This window comes from Phyllostomus hastatus, unplaced genomic scaffold (genome assembly GCF_019186645.2).
Source record: "Phyllostomus hastatus isolate PE091 unplaced genomic scaffold, TTU_PhHast_1.1 phas_contig_159, whole genome shotgun sequence".
NCBI classification, from domain to species: domain Eukaryota; kingdom Metazoa; phylum Chordata; class Mammalia; order Chiroptera; family Phyllostomidae; genus Phyllostomus; species Phyllostomus hastatus.
This window is the reverse complement of record NW_025333640.1, coordinates 13,707,815-13,731,685: the sequence shown is the minus strand read 5'-3', so window position 1 is coordinate 13,731,685 and position 23,871 is coordinate 13,707,815. Positions and strand designations below refer to the sequence as shown.

Below are 23,871 nucleotides of genomic sequence, written 5' to 3'. Positions count from 1 at the left end.
TCACTGTACTGCTCTAAAGTAACTATTTACATATTATTTATTACATATCTCTATTTAATAAAAAAGAAAAAGAATTAAAGAAAGATAAAGGAACTTGCCCAAGGCTGCATGCTAGTGGGCAGGGCTGGAGTAAGGATGAAATCATAGAATTCTGATTCCATTATATCATGGCAAAAGTTTAATATATCCTAAAGGTATTTACTCTATTTTTTATAAGACTTTAAATGTTGGATTATTTTTAAAATCAAATTATGAGTATGTAAAATGTTTATATAATAACAATGCTACCATAAGTTCTCAACCAAATGGTATACAAAATTATAATAAAAAATTAAACTGCAGGCAGGGATCTATAGTTGGCCTCTGCAGTGCCAGTAATAATATACATTTATTCTCTTCATTGTTACATGGCTTTCGATTTATTTTGTTGTGTTTCATAGTAAATGCTAAAATCTATTAATTTAAATTATATGAAATAATTATTTAATATTTCCTTAGACTTTTATTTATTGTATTTTTCTTTTAAATACAATGTGTATATTTGCCAAGCTGAATCTTGCAACCGAAAGGTAGAATTTTTTTTAACAAATGTAAATTTCTGGTAATCCTCACCATGTTCAATATAAGAAAATGTTATTAGATAATCATGAGTCGCGTATACCAGATTATCTTAATCAACAAACCAGCTGCTAATCACTCAAGTGGACAATGTAAGAGATTCCAATCAGCATGACCCAGAAAGAACCCAAACCTTACATATTAGATAAAATAGGTCTTCAAACAAAATTATGTTTTTATATAATGTAACTGATTTTGTAGCCTGTCTACTAAAGTCTATGAGAAGTAATCTTTACTCTATAAAAAACTAGACATGTGGTGAAAGGATAAAGTTTATACTGGAGATCTTGGAACAAAAACTAAGATCAAGATCATGGGAGTTAAAGTTAAAATTTGTAAATCTCATTTTCTTTAGAATATTAATTCCAGAGATATAAGACTATTTTCTCTTGTCCAAACAAGAATAGCTCAGTGCTCCACTGGGACTGAAAAAGAGCAACCTACTGTGTGTGATAAGGAACAAATTCTATCCCCAAGCAACTAATTCATTTTTGTATCACTGAGAAGAGTTACACTCTAACAGAATATTTCAGCATATTTACGTACATACAAAAATTATGTGGGCTTCTTAAGAAATACAATTACATTACTCTAAACTTTAAAAGTATTGATTTATCCTACAACTGTATAATCTGGATTTAAAAAAGCATGCAAAAACTGTGAATTCAAGAAATTAATGAGGTTAAATGGTATTTATCAGGAACACAAATTTGAAGCAAGGTAATAGCTAATATTCTTCCTATGTTAAGTCTAATTAAATTCCTAGAAATCGCATACATGAATTGTAGTATAAAATGAGTAAGTAAGCAATATAGTTATTTAAAGACTATACATGAATACCAATCAGAAATGGCTCTCTAACATACTGTGTAGTATGAGGGAAGCATGTTGAGCATAGCAAAATGTAATAAAAAATAAATGTAATGCACACAAATGGGAGTTATCAGAGATTCAAGAAAAATTCAAACAAATGCCAATGGAGAGAGATTACATCATGTTGGGAAGACACAGAAGGTCTAAAGGAATAAGATACATTCATGATTAGTCATAAAAATCTCCATTTATATATAGATTCACAGCACTGAGGCAAATGGAAGAAGACTAAATTTTCTGTTGCAATTCTCATCCAATAATTGGCATCATTAGCAAAACCAGTGAAAGGGAAAGAGTGAAAATAATGAATTCCAGAAACATTTATGAAAATTTACATGGTTTAAATGCCATCTTACTGAAAAAGCAATGAACTCTAAGAAGGCAAATTGCTATTCAGCACAGACAACCACACAAAACAAAGTAAACTCATAGCCCACATTCAATGAGAATTCTCTGAAGAAAGGAAATTCAAGGGAGATGTGGAGTTACAGTGATAAAACTTGAATTTTCCACATCCAAAGTGGCTAATTTTTTGATATTCTGAATAGTGTTTGTACTCTTTCTATATTGCCCACACAAAAAAACATTTCAGATGAAGCATCTTTGTAAATAAAAAGTCAATCCTTAACTGAATTCTAAAAAATTAAAACATAACTGAGTTTTCCACAGAAATCAACAGGCACAAATCTCTTCAAGTGGACTGCAAGGTTAGACAATTCATCTCACTTGCTCAAGTGTTTGACAGCCTACAACCCATTCTTTGTCTTGCATGAAAAGGTAAACTGATCTGACCATCCATCTCTCAAGAGCAGAAGAGTGCTGAGTTTCTTACTAGGCTATTCACGTGCTCTTTGCCCTGGCCGGTGTGGCTCAGTCCCCACACACAGAAAGGTAGAGAGTGGCTCTGGGTGAAGGCACATGACTAGGTTGCTTTGGGTTTGATCTGCTCTTGGGTCATGTGCAAGAGGCAACCAATGGATAATTCTCCCTCACATAAATATTTCTCTCCTTCTCTTTGGCCCTCCCTTTACACCCCTAAAAAAAACTATAAAACTCAACATGAAAAAAACAAACAATCCACTTAAAAAATGGGTAAAGGACCTGAATAGACACTCCTCCAAAAAGGACATACAGCTGGCCAATAGACATATGAAAAGATGCTCAATGTCACTAATCATTATTTTATTAATTTGCATTAATAGAGAAATGCAAATTAAAACTGCAATGAGATATCATCCCACACCTGTCAAAATGGCTATCATCAATAAATCAACAGACAGACAGCAAGTGTCAGCAAGGATATAGAGAAAGGGGAATCCTTTTGCAATGTTGGTGGGAATGCAGATCAGTTCGACCACTGTGGAAAGCAGTATGGAGATACCTCAAAAACCTAAAACTGGTTTTTGACCCAGCAAACCCACTCTCAGGAATGTATTTGAAGAAACCCAAAACATTGTGGAAGAACCTAAACACCCCTATGTTCATTGTAGCATCATTTACCATCACCAAGATATGGAAGCAACCCAAGTGTCCATCAGTAGATAAGTGGATAAAACAACTATGGGATATTTCTACAATGGAATATTACTCAGCCATAAAAAAGGAATACCCTTTTCAACATCATGGATGGACCTGGAAAACATTATTCTAAATGAAAGAAGCTTGTCAGAGAAAGACAAATACTATATGATTTCACTTACATGTGGAATCTAATGCACAAACTGAACTAACCAGCAAAATAGAGACAAGACTCATAGAGAGCAGGATGACAGCTATTGGGGGAGGAGGAGAGGGGTTGGAGAGATTAAGCAAAAAGGAAAAGGGACTCATGGACAATGGTGTGGTGATTGCAGAAGGGAGGAGGCTATGGGGGTTAAACAGTAATGCAAAAAAATGCAATAAAATTATTTTTTAAAGTTTGTGTGCTCTATTGTCAGAGTTTTCTGCATTTTATAACTCTAGTCATAAAAACACCTGTAAGCCTTTTCAGCAATTAGTTCCCTGCGGACTAGTTAACGGCATCCTGTCAGACAGCTAATATTTACGACAATGGAAGGTAAATGGTCTGTTGGAACCTAGCCCACCAACCATCAATTTCACTCCTCAGCAGGAGGACAGCAGTTTACATATGTCTCTTAGAAACTGTTAGAAATGTAAGCATGGGATTTTGAAAGTGGCAAAGGTTTATAAATATCCAGAAGTCTTTGTACCATAGCTCCTTAGTGGGATGAAGTACAAAGCAAACCTATTCTGAGTATTTCCTGAAGGTTTCAACCACAACAAACAGACTGAAACTTTTCATAATAAACTACACTGATGAGGGACTGCCATGTCCTAAATATTTTTGAAGAACAAGGAAAAAGTTAAATTCCAGTATATTCCCATGAGTTTACATAATATCCCCATATCAAATTCCCTCACATGACATCTCATTTTCTTTTTTAATTCTTGCTGTACCAGTGTGAACTTTTAAGTAACATCCTGTCTTCTCCTGCACATCCCAACTTGATATTGAGTAAACTTTTCTATACCTTTCTTAAGAATGGTACAGTTAAATTTAAAATAAATAAATAAATATAGATATAGATATATAGATATATAGATAGATAGATAGATAGATAGATAGATAGATAGATAGATAGATATAGATAATGGATCATCAATTATTCCATAAGTATACAAAAATAATATTCACAGTATCTAAAATTATTTAATAAATGATGCTGAAACAGGTGGGGATTTCATGGATATAGTCTCCTTGTTATTGTGAGAGCCTATTGACTGTTATAGTGACAATAGAGGTAATTTTTAGCAACATTCTTCTTTCACCAGCTGCCACAAACAGTTCCTAATTATTAGATATAATAGTTTCTAATTATTAGATATGAATAAGCAAGGACTTATTCTGCAAGTGCCTTGCAATTGAATATAATTATCTTGAGTCAAATTTCATCTGTCTGCAAAAACAGTTTTGGAAAATTGTAATAAATCATCACCTTGGAGGGTACGGTATTTCCCACTACTATAAGGAGAGTATAAAATCAAAATAATTACTTCTTTGTGCAAGTATTAAGGCTAAGAAATATGAAACCCCATTTCCTATAATAGAGAACCTATACAGTGAAAAGGTACCATAGAATTAAATTGAGTCTAATTAACAAAACATAAGATCACTTGATTTGATTTAAACAATTCCATGAAAGGAATGAATGTATACAAGAGAAATTTATTCCTATAGAAAGTGATAGAAAAAAATAGATTTCATTTGCTTATGAACAGTTTTAGTTTTGTGCATAGATCCATAAATATAATATTGTGAACACCAGAATTTCAGTGGAATGCCCACATTGGGCAAATGTATAAATAATGTTAAATGATAGTATATAAAATAGTAGAAAAGTAGTACTAAAATCACTTAAAGTTAATTAAAAAAACAATTATTTGTATTGTTTCTACTCAGGGTCACCATCTGTGGAAGCTACTATTCTACTATCATAAATGTAAATAAGGGATATTATCTAATTTATTTGTTCTACATAAAATGCCAGAACAAATTGCCTGAATTTTATAAGCTTTAAGACAGTTTTTGAATGTCTGAAATCTTTAAGTAACTCAAAGAGAAAGCTCTGAGAAAGCACCAGGTGTTTACAGGACTATAGAGGTGCTACTTCATTCATTCATTCATTCATTCATTCATTCATTCATTCAACAAATACTTACCATATGCCCACAATATAGTACATACTTTTCCAAGCTGAGATAATGAGGAGAACTAACATTAACTGAGCAATTTCAATGAAAAAGGCACTGAGCTTAGCACTTTTGTTAACTCATTAAACACTATGATTTTTTTTAAATTATTCCAGTTTTATTAATGAGAACACTAAGGTAGAAACAACTAATATCTTGCTAAAGTCACACAGCCAGAAAGTGGCAGCACTGACCTTTAAATACTAGTAATTTAGCTTTGAGCACAGATTTAAAACACTGCTATCTGTTGATTTTATAAGAAAATTTGATAAAAATAATAATCACTTACGTGAAACCAGAAGAAAAACAACAGAAAAAATATCATGTTTCAGAATGTGGGATAGATGAGAGCCCAAAGGTAGAAAAGGGTCACATTCAAACTTTCAAGCTTGAGTTTCTAAGTTTGAGATATGGATGATTCTCCCAACTGATTTAGAAAATCAAAAGTAGTACAGGGGATCTGACTCATAGATTAAAAACATGCAAGCCAGCTCTAAGGGCTCATGATTTCAAAGAAATACATGCGGGGTAAAGCTGAAGAGGACAAAAAAAAAAAAAAGAAAAGGAAAGAAAAAGAAAGAAAATAAAAGGAACTTTCAAGGAACAAAGAAATAGAAATTATCAATGGGTGAGTAGCTTCCAATTATTCTTTAAACTATACTGAGAACAGAATTGGGTGAGTTTCACAGACCAACATACCAATTCCTAAGTTCCTCAGTTAAGATACTTTTCCTATAAATGAAAATCTCACTTATTAAATAGATATGTTGGGAAGGAAAGAGCTCATTTGTGTGACAAATTATTTATTTTGATTATTCTGAGTCACCAGCTATAGATCAAAAGTATGTAGTACACAAATTGATAAAAAATGAAATTAAACAACTTTAAAAGACTGCATCTATTAAAAAGCATGAAGTACCCTGTTCATCATTAAATGCCTAAGATAATAACAACTTCTCCAAAGAGAAAGCAGGATGGCTTCCAAAAGTGCTTTGAAACTACTCATGTAAAGCTTGTAGCCCATTTTCCAATGGGTGAAAAATGCATAAAAGGTGCTTAGGTTAATCATCAGTGGCATAATCAGGCCTCTATCAGCAGAAATATTAATATTTATAATAAAGTAATTAATAACATTATAATGTGGTCATTACCCAAATGAAGTTCATATTTTCTCTTAAATGTTTGAGTGCTTGAGAAAGCAACAAAGAGTTAATTAAAGAAAAAGGAACTGGCAGGAGAAATTATTTACAAGCAGATTCTAAGAATTTAAGAATATTTTGCAAGTCCAAGGATACAATTTTAGGGCTATATCTAATTTTGCATTTAAATCTATGTCACTGTTTTTTTTTAGATGACAGTACCTCTGTCTTATTGAGTATTTCTCTCATGATCTGGTCAATTTCTCTTCTCTTGTATATGGAACAATAAAGAGATAAAAACAAAGATAAAAATTTTTAAGAAAAAGAAGTAGAAGAGAGGAATTTATTTTTCCACAGATAACTTAAGAAGCAATAGAACAGACAGAGGTGACAGAGGTACAAAATGGGGTAAGTTTAACTGAGTTAGGGGTAATAAAAAAGAGGGAAAGCTAGTGGAAAGCACAGTATATATCAGCCCCCAGGGCGACTCTCCAAGGCAGGCAAGTCAGTGCAGTCCAGTCTGGAATTTCTAAAACAGTGGTCGGTGGAGACAGGCATCAAGAGATTGACAGTGAGCCCTGACTGGTGTGACTCAGTGAGTTGGGGATCATCCCGCAAACTGGGAGGCCAGTGGTTTGATCCCCAGTCAGGGCACAGGCCTGGGTTGCAGGTCAGGCCCTTAGCTGAGGGTGTGTAAGAGACAAGTATTAGTATTAGTATTACTCTCACACATTGATGTTTCTTTTTCTCTCTTTTACCCTCATTTCCCTTCTCTCTAAAAATATATATAAATTAAATATTAAAAGAAAAGAAATTGAGAGTAAGATCAAGACAGAAGAGGAGTCACAGTACATGTGCTGTGTTTCCAAATCCAGTATTTGCTACCCAAAATTATAAGTAAAGTTTATAACCAGTATTTCTTCACTGGGCAATTTTTATAAACTTCATTGATTCAATATATGTCATTCTGACACAGCCTATATTGAATTTTACTTTGGCAATTTGCAAGTAATTATCAAATACCATTTCCAGGGCAATGCTTACCCAATTAAGAGACATTCACTTCCTAAAATAATGCATCTTCAATGAAAGCTGAAGCTGGCTGATATTTATGTAGCCGACAGTAACCATTCATATTTGTTTATTGAAAGAGGATTCCTAATAATTGTCTTCCTTTGTATTGTTTAAATTATTACACATAAATATAAAAGAAAACGTATTTCCTAAAACACACAAGAAATTCCAAACTAGTTTTCTCCAATTTGTCCAAATCAGTTAAATCACTTAAGTTATATTATAATCAAGGAACATCTAGGGACAGATTTTTTAAAAAATTGAATACAATTTACTTGCACAAAAACAGACACAGCAGTCATTGAAACAGAATAGAAGCCCAGAAACAAACTCACACTTCCATTGTTAATTAATACATGACAAAGGAGGCAAAGAATATAAAATGGGGAAATGACAGTCTGAATATGTGGTGTTTGGAAAACTGGACAGCCAATGCTAAAAACATGGAACTGGACTAGTTTCTTACACCATATAAAAAATAAACTCGAAGTGAATTAACAATTTAAATCATAAAACTTCTAGAAGAACACACAGTCAATAATAAACTCTTTGACATCTGTCTTATAATCTCTTCTTGGATATGTCTCCTTGGGCAAGGGCAAGAAAAGTGAATATGAATGGGGCATCAAACTAAAAAGTTTCTGCACAGCAAAGGAAACCATTAGCAAAATGAACAGACAACCTACTGAATGAGAGAGGATCTTCAAAAACAATGTATCCAATAAAGAACTCATACAACTCCACATCAAAAAAATAATCAAATTAAATAATGAGGAGAGGGCATGATAGACATTTCTCCAAAGACATGCAGATGGCCAACAGACAATTGAAGAGATGCTCAGCACACTAATTACCAGGGAAATGTAAATCAAAACAATGAGACACCACCTCACACCTGTTAGAAAGGCTCTTATCAAAAAGTCAACAATAACAAGTGTTGGTAAGTATGTAGATTACAGGGAATCTTTGTGCACTGTTGGCAGGAATGTAAATTAATACAACTATAGAAAATCATGTCATAATTCCTCAAATTAAAAATAGAACAGCCATTCAACCTGGCAATCTCTCTTCTGAATATTTATCTGAAGAAATAAAAAATACAAATTTGAAAAGATATATGCATGTCTATGTTTACTTCAGCATTATTTACAATAGTCAAGATATGGAAGTAGCATGGGTTACTTTATCAAGAAATAAAGAAGATGTGATAGAAAATTAACACTCACAATAGAATATTACTCAGCCATAAAAAGAATGGAATCTTGCCATTTGAGACAACATGGATGGACCTTGAGGGTATTATGCTAATTGAAATACATCAAACAGAGAAAGACAATACTGCATGATTTCACTTATTTATGAGATGTAAAAAAAAAACAAAATGAATAAACAAAACAGTAACAGACCCATAGATAGAGAACAGACCGATGATCACCAGGAGTGTATGTGTGTAAGTGTACATACATATCAATGCATATATTTATATATATGTGTGTATATGTGTCTATACTATAGATCCATATAGGCAATTCATTTTGGAAGGCACCTCTGGTTAACAGTTTATCAAAAGTTTCAGGGAATTTGGCAAGTGTCAGAGCTTATACTTTTTCAAAAGTAACTCATTTAAATATTTTTTTCATGTACTAAAAGTGAAAAATATGGTAAAATTGATCACAAAAACAAATTCATATCTATTTTCTTCCATATTCTTTACATGAATTAGGCTGGAAATTTAGACAACTATATGTAAATAGAATATCTTCCTTTCACCATTCATCAGCACCAGGTATTCGCAATGTAGGAGTGTAGTCCGTATTTATGTTTTACTTGCCTTGAGTTATACTTTGTGACTTCCTCATTTCATTCACAAGGATGAAAGACTGGAAATGGATGCCCATAAGCACTTTTGTTTATCTATGCAGAAACGGCACTCTATTTGATGCTGCTACGAAAATGGAAATACCTCGGTATTTTTACTTTTTCATTATTTTCTTCTCTTCCTATTACAGTGGATCCAATCACTGATATTATAGCTTCTCAATATATATGTAAATTACTTGCACAATATTGCCTTACAAATTTTTAAGTTCCTTTACATTTTGTAACCTTTCTTACTGGTCCTTTAAGCCTATGTTTCCAAACACTCTCTAAATTTCCTGGAAGAAGGGTTTGTCTCCCACCACCCCCACCACCACATATCTAGTCAGTGCTCTGGGTCTACAGACATGTATTAGATACTGTTACTAAATTCCTTCATATGACCTTCTAAAGTTATTCAATAGTGACAAAAAGAAAAAAATCGATTTTAATATTAGGAGTAATCCAACCTTGCTCCAATTATTTCTTTGTTGGCTTAAGCTTCCTTTTGCTAACTCAACAGGTATGAATTTGAATGCTTACTAAGCACAGAACACTATGCTAGGCACTGGGGATATAAACAATAACCATGTCTGACTTCAAGAATCCTAGGACAGTGAGAGAGGCTGATAAAGATTAAAAACAGAGAGGGAAAGAGGGAGCGGGGAGGGAAGGGGGAAGGAAGGATTATAATCTAATATGACCATTGCTAAGACAAAAGTACCCCTAGACTCAGAGAACCACATTGAACTGGGGGTTTAATATACCCCGGACAGAGGTGTATCTGGAAGGAGGAGGAAACAAACCAGACAATATAGGCAGCGGTAACAGCTGGACCAAAGGCAATGTGCATTTCAAGTTAAGCTTTTTGATTAAAGATTCTCCTCCTGATTTTTAACATTTGGGCAGATAGATTTGTTACTGCTTCTGATAGCTTTGGAGATAAAACAGTAGCACTTTATTTATGGCTTCTTTAGGGAACAACATAATGAAACAGTCATTCCAAATAAAACATACAATTATATAATACTGATTTAAAATGCAGTCATAAGATGCTATATGTGTATATAATTTGTCCAATATGATATTCCTATTACTCAAGAAATGTTTCACTTGTATAGCAAATAGCAATTGTATGGCAAATTGTCTGTAAAAATCTTAATAATTTTAAAAGGTTAACAGAAATCATAAGACAATATAGTAATACATGTTACCCTGTGCATTTTAAGGATGCTTTCTATTCCAGGGAACCAAGTATAAGCAAAACTACTCATTATAAATGAACTACAAATTGTTCCTACATTTTTTTAAACCATACAAGCTCCATAAAGCAAATTGATAATTTAGGCCACAGTCAACCAAACTATAGAGGGATTTACAATGAGTGATTTCTCATATTCTACAATGAAAGGGGGAGAAGGGCAGCTTAGGAAGTGTGGCATTCAGAGAAGTTCCAAGGACCAGAGAGGTCAAATGCAAGGTCATGAGTGCTGACACAGAACCAAGTGGACAGAGATGAGCCTGGAGTGTACAGGATGGTAACTAGGGATCTAGAGGACAACAAAGACACCAAATTTGGAGATGAAGCTAAAGCAAACAAGAAACTTACCAGAGAATCTGCCTCAGGGGGGAAAAAAAGGTTATAGGGTAGGGCCCCGGGGGTCCATAAATAAGCTTTATATCTCCTTCAAATGGTATGTTATTTATGCAAATTTTATGTTTATTCACACACACATACATATGCACACACCCTACTTTTCTGGAAGAAACCTTTTTTTTTTTAGAAATACATTTTCTAAAAGGAGTCCCTGAAGTTTTAAGCCCCACTGATCACAGACAAATCTAATGAATGCCCAATTTCAATGTCAAATCTGATTTGGTTTGCTTCTTCTGTAGAATGAGCCTGCCAGTTGCTATATTAAGTGTGCTTTTTTGCTTACCACCTGAGCAATTATTGGGGATCTCAATATGATGTAGCAACAGCATACTTAGGCAGACCTCACGAGAACATGTAAGTAGCTTAACTTCTGCTAACACTAAGGAAATTCTCTATCATTATAAAAGGGAGATGTTTTTAGAACCATTAAATTGTCATTTCCCATAATTAAGGCCGTATCCCAGTGGTGGAAACAACGGCCCTACTTCTTATTGAACCAGTAAGTCATGGAGCTTCTACAACACGGCAAATCCCCAGTCCTTTAAAAGAACCACCTCAGCCAAGTGAAAAGTTATACGTGAAATAATTCTTAGAAACTTTCTGAGAGTAAAATCACAGCTTTCACATTTTAGGAGTTTACTTTAAATGCACATAAATAATTGTCATGGATAGTTTGCTCCTCACCCCCACACACTCCCCCCTGCCAAGTTCATGTGTTGAATTCCTAACCTCCCCCCACCATTACACCAAAGTGTGACACTTTGAAGATAGGACCTTTACAGAAGTAATCAGTGTAATTGAGGTCATTGGGGTGAAATCTAAACAAATATGACTGATGTCCTCATAAAAAGGGTAAACTTGGAAGCAGAAACACAAAAAGCAGGAAGACAATGTGAAACAAGGGGAGAAAATGGCTATCTAGATGTCAAGGAGAAAGAAGTGAAACAAATCTTTCCTCCACAGCTCTTGGGAGGAGCCGACCCTTCTGGCACCTTGATCTTGAACTTCTAGCCTCCAGAACTGTGAGACAATAAATATCCATGTTCAAGTCACTCAGTTTGGAAACTGTGTTATGGCAGAGCTATCAAATTAATTTAATAATAATAGTAATAATAATAAAGCTATCAGGTTGTACCAATGTTCTCTTGCTCCTGTAACAAATTAATGGCTTAAACATTACCAATTCATATCATACAGTTCCAAAAGTCAGAAGTCTCACTGGACAAAATTAACAGGGCTGCTGTATTCCTGCTGGAAGCTTGAGGGGAGATTCCATTCTTTGCCCTTCCTCGCTTCTAGAGGCCGCTGGATCCCTGGCTTCGTAGCTCCATCACTCTGACCTCTGCTTCCATCACTGCATCTCCCCTGACTCTGACCCTCCCCCTCTCCTTCTTACAATGTCTCTCATGATCACATTGTGTCCATAAGATAAATCAGGATAATCAGTCCATATCAGGATATTAATTCTCATCTCCCAAATCCCTTTTGCCATGTAAAGTAACATATGCACAGGTTCTGAAGATTACGACAAGAACAATTCTGAGAGCACCCAGGTAAACACTGCCTGAATTTTCTCATTTAATCCTCCCAGCCATTTTATTAAGCGATGCTGTTATCATGCCCATTTTATCTAAGGATTTAAAGTTTTGCATGTTTATTCAGTTATTGATTCTGCTCCAAACCTTTCTAAATCATGCAATTAAATATCTTTTTTTGTTGTTTTCGATATGTCTCTATTATCCACACATATAACTTTTCTACATGAAGATAATGCCTCGGTGCCTTTTAGTCATTAGATATCATTAGTTAACTTGTATTCAATCAAATCTTATGAAGACGGACCAGTGGAACCTGGGCAATGGGAATGATAAACAAATTGAACTAAAACTGGATGGGATACAAATAAAACCATGCATAAAAGGCAGAAATATCCTGTTTCCACAAACGCGTAGTTAGGGCCACTGCATATGGGCACCCACGTAAGGGGTCCATGGGGCAGAGTCCCAACAAGCCCTGCAGACATGACTACTTTGCATAAAGATGGTACACGAGCTGGCAGCAGCCCTGAGTGGAGGGACCATATCTGCTCACCACCATGTCCCCAGGGTTACAGATTACCGACTGACTCTATAATGAAGATGACAGACATTGGTGGGGTTTTTTTTTTTTGACTCAACTATTGGAATTTTCAAAGAACAAAGCAATTTTCAACTAACTCTACTGGACAGGTGAAATTGTTTGCTGTTTTCAAGAAACTAGAGGGGGACATATTTAACAAAGTACTAGTTTTCATAGGACCTTAACACTGGAGGACAAGGAAATTGTTGATCTGTGGCCCGAGCAGCTTGAGATCAGAGGCATGGCAGCAGATGACAAGTCTTCAGGTGAAGCACCTGGAAGGGCACAGTTCAAAATTCCCAGGAAACAGGGACAGGGGGCACTGGTGGCTAATGGCACCTTTCTTTTTTTTAACATGTCAACCATGATCTGAGTGCTTTTCACATATTAATTTTGTCCTCATAAAAACTCTACATTAATATCATTATCACCATCTTGTCAATGCAATGCCTTTCAGTCAATGACCACAGGGGAAACACCTCTTGTTGCTCAAGTTGGTCTTAATGCTTGTTGCAGCAATGTAGACAGACCTGTGGAGACCCATGGGGCATCTCAGAGAGTGGCAGGAAGGACTTACCATTGGATTTTGGATTTGGGGAGAGAATTTTAGAAAAGGGTTCCAGACACCAGGGATTCACTGTGGGTTGGGTGCTGTCAGAAAGCAGGGGAAATTCTATGATTAGGTTTATTAATAAATCTCTTTTAGAAGGAGGACAGAACACAACATGGCCAACAAAGCAACAATCACTCATGTCAGCAGGTATTTTATGTTTTACAAAATGACTTGTCTTTTTCTCTGCACCTGACAAAATTACGGGCTGATCTTGTTTTGCCTCACTCACCTTCGGATAGTCTCTGAATGACCCTGTCTGATGTCATTCTCTGAGATTTTTATATTTCCATTAGGAGAACACCAATGCCTAACTGTGAGTACCAGACCAGTCCCCAAATCTTGGGGCATCTTTCCTCTTTCTTAAGCCCCATATTACAGACAAAGAAGGGAAGTCACAGGAAGTTACCGACACTCAAAGGTCATACAACTGTTCAGTGCAAAACACTCTGGCTTTATCTCCTGCAATTTCGCCTTCAGATGCCTTCATTCCAGTCACGAAAATCTCTTTGGTATAACTCAAATTCCCATACTCCCAACTCAGTGCTTTTTATTTGCTTTATTCTCATACTAGAAACTTCTTGACTGAAATATATGTGAAGCTCCTTCCTTCTCTTTTTTTCTAAGCTATATGCAAAAGTTGCATTTTCAGAAAGGTCTTACTTGGTCACCCAAAACAATTTAGCATGCCTTCTTCCTATCATTAAATTTATCTTTTATGTTTCTTCATTGCAATAATCTACCCAAATTACATTAATTTTTGCACATATTTCCTTTCCCCATGGGAATGTAGATAGCAGGAGGTCACAATACCATTTATGGTGTCCACTCTGGTATCGCTAGTGTATTTGTATCAGATGTTCAATAAAGGCCTATGGAATGAATTAAGTAATGGCAATATTTCTAAAATAATCTAGCCTGTTTCAGTTTATCCTTTCATAATTTCCTGAATAATACATTGGACAGAGTTACAATTCATAAAATTATAGTAAATTTATGATTATAACAACTTATTAGAGAATACATTACATCTAGTCTGGCAACTTTAATTTTCCCACTTAGCTATCAGTTTTGAATATATGATTCAATTTCTAGCCCTCAAAATACAAACATAGGTTGTAATACCTGCCATTTTTTTTCAATAGAAGAGGGACCATGCATATTTTAGTATAATGATGTAAAGCCAGAACATTCCCCCATCTAGGTACACCTACCCCTCCCAAATTTAAAGATGAGTGAAACAACACTAGGGGGAGGTCTCTCAAGCCCAAAGAAAGACAAAAGCAAAAAAATCTACTCCTGCTATTTTAAATAAAAATATTTAAAAGAAGTTGGAAGTAAATGGTAATAATCCACAATTATAAAGAATACACTGACAAGTACTCATAAAAAGTTCCGTTTCCTCCTGGCTGGCATAGCTCAGTGGATTGAGCGCAGGCTGCAAACCAAAGTGTCGCAGGTTCAATTCCAGTCAGGGTACATGCCTGGGTATGTACATATACCCAGCGGCCGCACATTGATATTTCCCTCTCTCACTTTCTCTCTCTCTCCCTTCCCTCTCTAAAAACAATAAATAAATAAATAAAATCTTTAAAAAAAAAGTTCTGTTTCCTTACTTATTCTTAGTATCATTGACCTTAATCCTTCCCATGTTTTTGTATCCACATCCTTTCCATAGCTTCGTTATGGACAAAGAGCAGGCCCCCATCATTTAACTTTGGGCTGTGCTGTGTGACTTGCTTTGACCATTAGCAGAAATGACCATGTGCAGGTTCTGGACATAGAGTAGGAGAGTCTGTATGGGTCTTTGATTGTTCTTTTGTTCCTTAGTTATCACAATGATTAAAGCAGATTGTGGCGACCCTGGTGGTCCAAGAATACAGAAAGGTATGTGAACAGAGCCACTCCAACCAGCCCACAGAACTGCAGTGACAAAGAGTCTTCCAGCTTCAAAATCCAGAGAAAAATACTCAGCTCACCTGATCCCAACCCAGCAAAGCCACAGAAGGTTAATAAATGATCCTTGTTTTGGGCCACTGAGTTTTGAGGTAGTTTGTTATACATTAATAGCAAGGCAACATAATCTTCTTTATAAAACATTCCTTTAAACTTCCTAAAAGAGATTTCTTCCTAATAAGTGAGAAAAAGTCAACCAAGCCCAGAACTCTGAAATGACTTCCAACCAAAATTTAGGTCAAAATGCTCAACATAAGAAAATGGCACTTTTAAAAAAATGCATACAAAGAATATCTAATGAATTATCTTCTTAGAAAAATATGAATAAATGTTATACTGAAGTGCTTTCATGATAAAGAAGTCTGAACAAAACAAAACAGGATAAAAGGAAATAGAAGACTTGTGATATTCATTGATGTTAGCATTTTATTATCCCACAAAGAGTTTTAGCATCAATAGCCATGTAAAACTATAGTTTGTCTAAAAGAAATGAATTCCCAGAATAATACAAGATATCTTTGAAAAATGGAATGAAGAGACACATACAATTCATCAGACTGTAAATAAGAGATTATCTGAAAGCCTGGGAGAACAATACCAGAAAATTGTCTTCAGCCAAGATTGCTTACCAGAATCAACCTAACATTACCCTGAGGACACATTAAGAGAGAATATAAAGGAAGTATCTAGACACAGAAAGTTTTATTAGAGTTTGTCATAAAACATTGATTAAAAAAACCTGTTTGAATATCATACCAGGATCATTTATGCGAGGTCCAATTGTTCATCAGTCACCAAGACACTAATAAATCAAAAGTGTTGCAAAGGTAATTTGTTTAAATTCCCATTTGTTCTTGTTAAGTATATATACACTGAAAGAAATTAACCTTTTGATGTGCACACTGAACATATTTCTTAAAAAGAGGCTGCATTTTCCGGACTTGGAAATGAATCCCTGTTCACTGTTATACCTATTTTCCCTAAAGAATCATCGAACATATAGCTGGACATTTGCTCTTCCTTTAGTCTGGTGAGAGTATATATCACTAAACCTATTTCAGAAATAGCCAATTCAGTTTCACGTGGCATATTTCAACTCATAGGAACTCAGAAGGCTAATAATATGAACATTGATTATCTGTATTTCAAATGCTTCTAATTCACTACAAAGCTTTCTCTCCCAGCAACTGGCACTCCTAGGTTTCCAGCAGGAACTCACACAGAGCTTGTAACAGGTAATTTTTCCTGAGCGTTCATACCACGCCAGGCACCACCATAGGCACTTTACCAGAATTAACTCCTTTAAGCTTCATAACCACCCCATAAAATAGATTCTATTGTTATCTCCATTTTATAACTTAGAGAAATGAGGATTAGTTTGCTAACCCAAGACATAAGGACCAGGATAATACACCAGACTGACTGAACCTCTCAACCATTATATCATAATTTGAAGAAAATAAAAAATGAAATAGTTGTCACCAGATTTCAACTTTGAGGAAGAAGTTTGACTTAAAAATGATTTGAAAAATATCTTCATTGGGAAGCTGAGAGAATTGATTTAGAATTAGTTTTTCTAGCAAAAAAAATCATTAACTTCATAAAAATATGGAATCCAGGGCAATTTGAGTTTGAAAAGAGGGCCCATTTTAAGCTGTTTGAATTTGTATTATAAACCCTTCTGCCCATCCATATTTTCAACAAGTTGGCTACATTCACCACCCCTTGTGTGGGTGATAGTCTGTTTGCTTCATGCATTGTGAGTGGGTGGTAATCAAAGGTCTGGGTTCTACCTCTAGGTCAATGTTAAATGAATTCTGTGAAACAGAAACTAAAATGTGGAAGTGATCATGACAGCGTTAGGTTTCTTTTTGGAAATCCACAGCAATCTTAAGAACTCTCAAGGTATTGCCCTTGCCTCAGGACATGAAATATGGGAAGAGGAATGAAAAATATTTTTAATTGAATATCAAAAGAGCTGTTAAATTGGGCGGGCAAATATGTCACACATTCAGTTTTTACTGGACGACCCTCATACTTGAAAAACCTGTCGGCCATCTCACCATAGCCTCCAAAAGCTCTCCCGCTCCTGGCAGCAGGCCCCTCGACCTGGACCCTCGAACTGGACAACGGTGGCCCTTTCTCTCTGGTGTGCTCTGCCTTACACCTTAATTCTCTTTCCCTTCCTCCACCCTCCCTCTCTTCGCTTTCTCTTTCTCCGCCACTGAACCACCTCTAAGTGATCCAGAGCTCTGCTGTGGCCATGAGCTAAGATTCCCTGTGTAAATACCATCTGCCGTATGGGTTCTGTTCCCACAAACAACTGAGATGATTAGGAAAATACAGTATCCAGTGAAGTCACACCTATGACAAGAAACACACGAAAAACTGGGACAGATTGGAGCTCCCCATATTTCAGCTTGCAGCAACAGTGTGGGAGGAGCAGCCCTCTCTGGTGACAGCTGCCCCTTCCCACGGACTGGAATTGAGATCCTGACAGCACAACTATAGGGAAAAAATTAAGTGCTGACTGAGGTAAATCCAAATACAGTAAACTACAACTGAGTTCAGTGAGAAATAAGTCAATTACTTTAAAAGAGTGTTTTTATCCATTTTGAATAAAATGCTTTTTAAGTAAAATGAAAATGTTATTTTACTCTTTTTCTTCACCTTGCTCCCAGATTCTGACACCTACACACTTTGACAAACACTCTTGTACTGAATGAAGGGGGCAGTTAAATGTTTTTTTTACTATTTCCAAATGACATATATACACTGTCAGAAGTAACATATGCCTCATACTCACCCCTGTTTTTCAAATTTACCTTACCATAGTACTCTAAAAATATAAAACTATGACACTGACATTGGAAACAAGACACAGATGGAAGAATAATTCAGAAGACCCCTGCAGCAGGTGAAGCTTCCCGTAAGGTAAACATCTTTCAGTAAAACAAAAATCACAGGCAACAAGTAATCATAAAACTTTAGACCTGGATATGACAACTAAAGTAGTGGGTTCATATGGAAACAGCAGTGCAAAACAAAATGTAAAACACAAAACTCCCAATGTTTATTTTAGCTTTAAAAATACATATTCCATCTTTGCATTTTTCATGATTCATCAATAGCTGTTCATAATTAAGACAAACTTCCATTCAAGACCAGAGTTCAGTTGTAGGACATAAAATATACAGTTTATAAAACAGGTAAGAAATTATTATTTTATATTAACTTTATATTGATTAAGAAAAGAATGGCTAGAAGAGGTGCAGAGATCTTCCCATTCCTCTGGGACACCCACAGGATGCCATCGCAGTTAGGACGGTGGCCTCACCGTGCCACCATGCTCCAACTTGGGCTTTCCCTGCAATGTCTCATTGGCACAAAGCTTTGCCACTTTCTTCTAGAAAGCAACCTTAGGGTCCCATGGCATTTTCTCACCAACACCGACCACAATTTGCCATATGGTCTCCCTCAGTTTACTCTTTCTCCCTTTTAATCAGCAAGCATTAATGTTCATGGAAAGAAGATATGATAGCATCCAAGTAGGTGAGAGGAACACAGCATAAATGTTAACAAACTTGAATGTTAAGTATGGGATAGCATGATAGTCCTGAACCAATAAAAGTCCCAGAAACAAGGAGATTCCACATCCATTCACCCGCTCCTTCCCCAGGCCTCCACTGGCTGCATAGAGAACAGACCGAGCTTACAGAGGGAGGCCTGAGAGAGCCCTTGCCTAATGCCTCATGAAAGACCTGACAAGGTTTGGTGATGAAGGAAGGATACCTGTGGAAGCACAGGTGAGCTCCAGACCCTGCACATGTACACATGTGGACTGACTACCAGGAGGAGGCAACCATGACACCTGCTCATCCTCCAGACCCTGCCTCATAAAAGAAAAGAGCTGCTGGAAGAGGGACCATAAAACACACTCATGTCCGATGAAAATCCATTCCCTTCGGCCAGTGCTTGGCTTCACACCAGACTAAGAATTGATGCCTCTGGGAGAGAAGAAAGAAACCCACCTATCCCCCTTAAGCTGACAGTAAGCAAAACCCATTTCCCATTAATAAAGGAGCAAGAAACCTACGTGCACAGGGCCCTGTACACATACAGTGCAGAGCACTGTCCCCATGCAAGGCCATGCAGCACCTTTTATTGCAGGTAATGCACAAATACGAGGCAGGTATAGATATGGATAAAGGTATGGGGCAGAAAAAGTTGCTCTCAACTCTTCACTGACCAGGAGGGAGAGGTTATTTGTTGCTAGATGAGGGAAAGAGGGACTGAGAGATCTGCAGTCCCAAGGTTCAGAAAAGGGGACCATGGAAACTGAGAACAAATATTGACGACAACTGCAGCAGCGCAGACATCAGACACAGTAAAAGTAGTGGCAGCCCACCACTGACAGGATTTGAAAATGCTGAAGCACTGAGGGTACACATCCAAATATATGTCATCTACAATGAATTCATTATAAATGTAAAGACACAGATAGGTTAAAAGCACTATAATGAAATAAGATATATCACGTAAACACTATTCAAAATAAAGCTGAGCTCCTATATCACACAAAGAATATTTCAAAGACCAAGAAGGAAATTTTGTAACAGTAAAGGGTCCACCGAGCTTCAAGTACAGAGAGCAAAGACTAGTAGAACTGAAGAGGAAAAGAGAAAGAAATCACACTCATCATTGGAAATTTCATCATGTTTAGCTTGGTTATGGATACAAATAGAGAGAAAATCAGTAGAGCTGAAATACTATCAACAGGATGCATATGCGTTGCCAGGGCAAAGAGATTTACCAAGATAAACCATATTCCGGACCATAAAGCATGTTTCAGTAAATATAAGAGGACTGAAATCATACAAAGTATTTTCTCTGAACATAAAGGAATTAAGTTAAAAAATAACAGAAAGATGCATAGAAATATCTCCAAATACTCAAAGATGAACAATGCATGTCTAATTATTCATGTCTAATTAACTCAGGATTCAAAGAGAATATCATATGAGGAATGAGAAAAAATAGTTTGAAATAAATTAAAATGAAAACACAACATATATGAGCTGCTCTGGAAGTGGTTTGCCAATTTCGTACCAAGTTAATACACTTACCCGTAGGATCCAGCAATCCCGCTCCCAGGTTTACCCCATGACAAGATTATTATATAAACTTTAAAAAATATTCATAAGCCAACAGAAATTTTAAATAATCATGAACCCATTCTCACCGTTTAGTATATATTCTATCAGTTCTTTTTTTATTTCATGTTATCTACCGTTTTTCCTAAGAAGAAAATATATCTCACTAAACATGATGTTTGCAACTTCTTTTAATCATTTAAAAAATCTACTAAAAATTACAATACCGTTTTCAATAGTTTAGCATTCTGGTATATGGATACATACCAAAGTATACCCCTATTATTTTGATTTTAGGTACCTATGCTTTGTTTCTTTTCTTTTTGAACTATAGAAAACTGCTACAATTAACCTCTTCAGTGTATTAGTTATCTATTGCTATAATGTATTACCCACAAACTTAGAAGCTTACAACAACACACATTTATTAATCTCAGTATTCATGTGTCAAAAGTCTGGGCACCACTTCGCTGAGTTCCCAACTCAGGGTTTTAAAAGTCGTAATCTAGGTGTTGGCCAACCACATCCCTTTTGGCACTCAGGGTCCTTTTCCAAGCTTAGATGGTGGTTGGCGGAATTTAGTTCTTGCTGATGTCCCTGTTTTTTCACCGGCTGTCCACAGGGCCCACTCTTGACTCATAGAGGTCTCTCGAGGCCCCCTGGTAGACATTCCTCTCAGAGGTCCTCTCCTACCTGGCAGCGTATTTACTTCTTCAAGGCAAGCAGGGGAATCTCCCCTTACAGTCGGCCAAGATGGACTCTTAGCTAATGCAAGGTAGTCACAGGAATGGCTGCCTTACCACTGAGGCCACATAACCTGACCCAGTCATGGGACTGGCATTCCACAGCCTGTCCCAAGTGTTACTGGCGAGAAGCACATGACAGTTTCCACTGAGTGTAAGGGGTTATACAAGAGTGTGCCTCATGGGGGGCTGCCTTGGGGCGAGTCTGCCACACTTTGGGTAGAGTGTGCACCACCATGATAATTTACCCAATCCAGAACTTCAAACCTTGAGATGACGCATTACACATATTTGTAAAGGTTTTCATACATACTGCTAATTTATATGTTTGTTTGCTTGTTTGTTTTTAGCAAGAGGGGAAGGGAAGGAAAGGAAGAGAAACATCAATTGGTTGCCTCTCCTTCACGCTCCCACTGGGGACCACACCCGCAGCCCAGGCATGTGCCCTCACCTGGAATCAAACCAGAGGCCTTTTGGTTTTCAGGATGATGCCAACCAACTGAGCCACATGGGCCAGGGTACATACGGCTAATTTATTTTAAGAAAGGTCGAATGAAGTTACAAATCTACCTGAAGGACAGCATTGTGTACAACTTTATTATTTCACTATTTCAATGTCACAGATCTAGAGATATACTCGGGGGTATTAAAAATGATACTAAAGGCAAAACAGACATGATTAACACCTATAAACTTTAAAGTTTATATATATATATACACACTTTAATGTATGATGTATAAAATCTTAGGCTATTATTTATAACATAAATAATTATAAGGTAAGTGAAAATAAACTAATATTGGGAATTCAAGTGTGAGAAATCTGTATTTTGGTCATTATAAATTTCTGCATAAGTACTCAAAAGTTAAATCTCCTTAAAATCATTTGAAGGTTGTACTCTAATGTCTTAATTGCTTTTAATCAGAATACAGAAACATCAAGCCAAAGTGGCAATAAATTTTTACAAGTTGCTTAAATGAAGTTAAAATATTTAAGAAACAGGAGGAATGTCAGTTTTCATCACAAATTACCTACTTTCATTTTCATGTTCACCTAATATATATGTTATGTTTCAGGGTATGCTTGAAAAATAAGCTTGCCCCATGAAGTGAGGCCTCAAACAGCCTCTGCAAAGCGCATCACCATCCTTAAATCTCACTTTCCTCATCACCAGCCAGAGGGGCTGGTCCGAACTGCAGAAGACCTGAATCTGTCACTGACACCTGGCTCAGCTGCGGGGAGATCTACCAGTGGCATTGCAAGACTCTTGACAAAGCTTCCACTAAGTTGCTGATACAGCTTGTGTCAAGAAAGAACGTCTTATATTCATTTGTGTCTGGTTCACTTTTACTTTACATTATACATTTTTAAAAGTCTATGAACTAGGCTTTCTTGTTAATCCCTTCTAATATACCTGAATCAGATCATAAATGCCTATAGTCAACCAAAGAAATATGAGTTTAGAAATATATATTTTTACTCTTAAAACTAAGAAGGTCAAAATGGGGCCAAGATGAGATTCATCCGGTCTTATCAACACCATCATAAACTGTTTCTTGTTAGTTAGCATTAAAAACAATAACAAAACATATTTCTGTGGAGCTCCATGTCACAACCTCTAAGCCAAACTAGACCTAGAATGGTCTAGATCTGCTAAGTCACAACCCTGAATGGTAATTTCCTTATAGAAGATGCTTCAAAGATTTCGGGAGAGAAAAATGAATACATGCTTAATTGAACCTACGGCTTCTTTTAAAAAAGGGGGGGATTTATTCCTTCTCAAATCAGTTCACACCCATTTCTAAAATCACCAAATTTCCAAATTCCCAAAGATGCAGAAGTACCACAACCTACATTTAGTTGATACAATGGTAAATTACTTAATCTACTATTAGAACCTTGCACAGAATATTTACGTAAGTCAAAAATTTAGAAAGGCAGTAGCTTTTATGATTGCTTTTATTTGTGTTTTCTCTTTTGCTTTACTTTTGAACTTTCTTTTAGTTCTCTCCTGGGTCTATACCCTGAATCGCATGGACCTGCTCCACCTCACCTCTCTGTCCAGCTCAATCTCCAAGAACCATGGTTTAACTCTGACAACTGAGGCTGCAGCCTGCTCACTCTGATTTCCTACAGTCACAAACATAGGTTACAACATTAAACTCAATCAGTTAATGACTCTAATGTAAAAGGTTGGAGTAAAGGTAATTTATTTCAATCCTATTTACTTAGGTCTATAAAATAGAGATCTAAAACTTGTCCCTTGATCTAAGAAGGCCCAAAAAACCATATTAGAGAACAACTAAAACCATCTTTCACTCT

General features: G+C 36.1%; 1 protein-coding gene across 3 annotated transcripts in view; it reads right to left on the bottom strand.

The window, feature by feature from the left end:
* The window catches only part of SPOCK3 (SPARC (osteonectin), cwcv and kazal like domains proteoglycan 3), a 296,939-nt gene that overhangs the window by 247,867 nt on the left and 25,201 nt on the right, over positions 1–23,871 (bottom strand). The gene's annotated exons all lie outside the window — the stretch shown is intronic.